Genomic DNA, 3894 nt, shown 5'->3' on the forward strand with positions numbered 1-3894 from the left:
GGCTTTTTTTGTTTGTTTGTTTGTTTATTTATTTACGTCTATAAGTAAGAGAAACAGTGAGACCCCCACAGGGTCCTGACACTGCAGTCCACCCCAGCCTTCAACCAGCTGTGGATCACAGGCATGTGTGTGCTTGGTGTGTACTTGGGGAGGGCTCTGGACTTGAAATGAGGACCTTCCCACGTGGGGTTGCCTCACAGAGTGTCACGTTTTACTGTTGCATCACCACGCATCTGGCCCCACTCCTCAGCTCTTTTTCAGATAGGGTCTAGCCATGTTGTCCGGGTGAGCCCTGAGTTCATGAATCTACATGTCCCCTACTTAACAGAATTTTCCCCAAAGTCCAAATTGGCAAACTGCCACAGGCTATCATCCATGAAGGCTATTGGAACCACAGCAGGGTCAGGGTGTAAGACGGGTGAACGGAGTGTACGAACACAGGATCACTCCCTGCCCTTACTGAAAATGTTTCTGTTCTTCATTATGTTAATTTTTCAGCATAAAAAAAATTTAAATTTATTTACCTCTTACATGAGTGAGAAAGACACATAGAGATAGCACTCCCAGCAGGGTCTCAGTGCCCTGTCCATGCCTGGCCTCATCCAGGCATGCTCAGAGTACTTATAGTAGTCTCCAAATGTGAACCGGGAACCCTCCCAGGGAGGTCAGCTTCATAGAACATGTTATCACTGCACCACTGTCCAGCCTCCCATACATTTTTTGTCTCACTCTAAATTCCTGTTTTGAACTGAATTTTTTATTTTTAAAAACACTGTGTTAAAATATTATTTATCTTGATTCCTGAATTTAAAAAAATTTTTATAGTCCTAGAAAATCACCCACTAGTGGCCAGTAGGCTGTGACATGGTAAAGGTACTGGACTCCCACATGTGGTTTGAGTCCCAGGCCTGGCAGCTTGCTTTCTCACTCTTGCTTTCTCTCTCTCTGTCTCTCTACAGTAAGCACATGTGTCCCCTAGCAAATAAAAAATAATAATAATAAAATTAAACAATTAAAAATAATTATTTTATTATTATTATTTAATTTGCTATAGGGCATGCCGAAACACACACACACACAGAGAGAGAGAGAGAGAGAGAGAGAGAGAGAGAGAGAGAGAGAGAGAGAGAGAGAGAGAGAGAGAGAGAGAGAGAGAGAGAGAGAGAGAGAGAGAGAGAGAGAGAGAAAACAAGCTACTAAGTCTAGGACTCAAACTGCAGTCAGCCACGTGGGAGTCCACAGCCTTATCCACCATGCCATCTGCTGGCCCCAATAAATAATTATTAAAAAAAAAAAAAGAATTACTCACTAGACGCCAAATGCCACTTGGGAACCACAACCTATCGACTTTTGTGGGTTACCAGGAGGCCCAAATGAAGAAACCCTGGGGAGCATGGATGAAGCTGGCGGCCTTAACAAGCAGGATGCCACTGATCAGACGTGAGCAGTCTGTTTACCTGGGTCACTCTGCCAACATGGATCCCCACATGGGTGCAGCACACATGGGTGGACAGGCAGGAAGCCCAGATTCACCTGAACAAAGTGCAGAAGGCTTGTAAGATGCTTACAGACCCTGCTGGCTATAGAATACAGGAAGTGGAGATGGGCTATGAGGAAGGATGGGCCTTGCAGAAGCCTGGGGAGGACTTGTAGACAGGACCCCAGGACCTGAAGCTCTATGCTGGGTGGTGGTGCTGCAGCGAGAGGAGAGAGGTGCTTTCCCTGCATCCCCCTGAGGAGGCTGTGGGCTAATCCTAGAGGGTGCACATGTGCCTCTGAAGTGTCCAGATGCAGGAAAGAGGTAAAGGTGGAAAACATTCTGATAAAATACCTACCAGTACGTCCCAACAGACCGATACCTTTCCATGCATAGAAAAAGCTCTCTGGATAAAACTTAGCTCTTAAAAGCAGCCTTGTGGGGCTGGCAGGTAGTGTGGTGGTTAAAGGCACTGAACTCCCACATGGCCAACCATGGTTTGAGTCCTGGACCTGGTGGCTTGATTTCTTGCTTTTTATTTCTCTCTCTGTCTCTCTCTGGTCAAATTAAATCATAACAAATGGAATTAAATAAATAAATTATAAATGAATTATTAAAAAAAAAAAAGCAGCCTTGCAGACCCCACATCTGCCTCCCTGTATCACCAAACAGTTTGCTACAGGGCATGACTAATTCTAGTAAAGGAAGCTACAGACAAGCAGCCTGCAGGGCAAGATTGAGAGAACGATAAGATAGGTCATACAGATTGTCTTGGTCTGATTTTGCTGTGAAACAAAGCCCACATCGGTGTTGTTTATATACACCGGGCAGATCCATACACAGAAGCAGGTGGCCAGAGCTGAGGGCACCTCTTAGGTACTAGGCATGAATGCACTGGAACCAGAACAACCCTGAAATTGGGATTTCAAATACACACTCTTCGTTATAGTGAATCCACTGCTCATTAGTTAAACATGATGGGTTGGTCTCATGGTCTCATATCCTAGTGGTTACGAGAACTGGATTCCGGGGCGGCAGGTGGCATGGTGGTTAAGGCCACTGGACTCCCACAAGGCTGACCATGGTTCAAATCCTGAACCTGGTGGCTTGCTTTCTCACTTTCTCTCTCTCTCTTTCACTGATCCTCTCTGGTCAAATTAAAATAAATAAATAAAGTTAAATAAAATAATTCTTTAAAAAGAGAGAGTGAACTGGATTCCACACAGCCAAACAAGGTTTGAATCCCAGCCCTGGGATTTGAAAAACATGCCAGGTACATCTGCCTGCCCTAAATCCCCACAGGCTGGAGAAATCGCCACTGGCCAGTGCATGCAACTGAAAAAATGGTGTTAAAAACAGGAAAAGCTCCTCCTTCTCTTCTCCTTTTTTTTTTTTTTTTTTTTTTTGCTAGAGGGGAATGTGTGCTCACCAGAGACAGACAAAAGGGAGGATAAAACACCCACCATAGGGCTTAGTCAAGCCACAATCTCTTCTCCATCTCTGTCTCTCAGGATTTTGGGCATGTACACACCGGTGCCAGGCCTGTTTCTCAAGCAACGGGGTCTAGGCCTCCAATGGTGTGGGGCCCAACTGCCTTAACCACAAGGCCACAGAGCTGCCCCGGAACGGCATTTTCAGAGGAGAAAAATACCGATGCTATAGACAAACTGACTTCAAAGAAACTTAGCGATGCACTAGCAATGACCTCTGAGTCTCGCTTTACAGGCCAGAGGAGAGAACTGAGTGAACGAGGGACTGTGCTCACACAGACGGTGGTTTGACGGGAGGTTAACGCGGAGTTAGTTCTGGAGTAATGGTAATCTCAGCTTGCTGCTTTCAGAAACACTCACTGACACTGCGGTTTCTGAGAATGACACTTGAAAAACACTCATGGTACTCAGAAAGCGGTGAGGCAGGACGTTTATCTGTATGAAACCATTTCTGTGCGAATGCTACCCAGTAGAAAAACAGTGGAGTTTAATTTGTAGCTAGAGTAAGACTAGACCAGGGAGGGGGATCCCCCGTCTGCCACTGCCCGGCCCAGGTTTCCTGTACGGGTTCGGTCACGTGGGCTGCCCGCAGGCGGCACCAGCAAGGGGCTTACACTAGGGCCGCAACTCGGCGATTCCAGACCCGCTGTCGATCAGAGGGAACCGACCAGTGGCGCCTCGGCTCTCCGGCTCTCCGCCTAGGCACACCTACGTGATGACCCTACCCTGCGTCCACCCACCCCTACCCCCGCCGCGCTTCCCACGGGAAGTCCCGAATTTGCACCAAGTCTTCAGGCACCCTCGGGAGACTTGAGCACCTTCTCGGGCCCGCCCGTCCCCCTCGCCCCCGGACCAGCGTGTCCTACTCTGGGGCATTAGGGAGCCCGGACCCCGGAGTATGGGGGTAGAGCAGTATCGGCTTCCGGC

The 3894-nt window shown here is 47.8% G+C and overlaps 1 protein-coding gene across 3 annotated transcripts in view; it reads right to left on the reverse strand.

Annotated features, from left to right (window-relative positions):
• The window catches only part of LOC102489149 (tumor necrosis factor receptor superfamily member 26-like), a 36690-nt gene that overhangs the window by 32068 nt on the left and 728 nt on the right, over nucleotides 1-3894 (reverse strand). The window lies entirely within an intron of this gene.

This window comes from Tupaia chinensis, unplaced genomic scaffold (assembly GCF_000334495.1).
Source record: "Tupaia chinensis unplaced genomic scaffold, TupChi_1.0 Scaffold000047_1, whole genome shotgun sequence".
In the NCBI taxonomy this organism is placed as follows: Eukaryota; Metazoa; Chordata; class Mammalia; order Scandentia; family Tupaiidae; genus Tupaia; species Tupaia belangeri.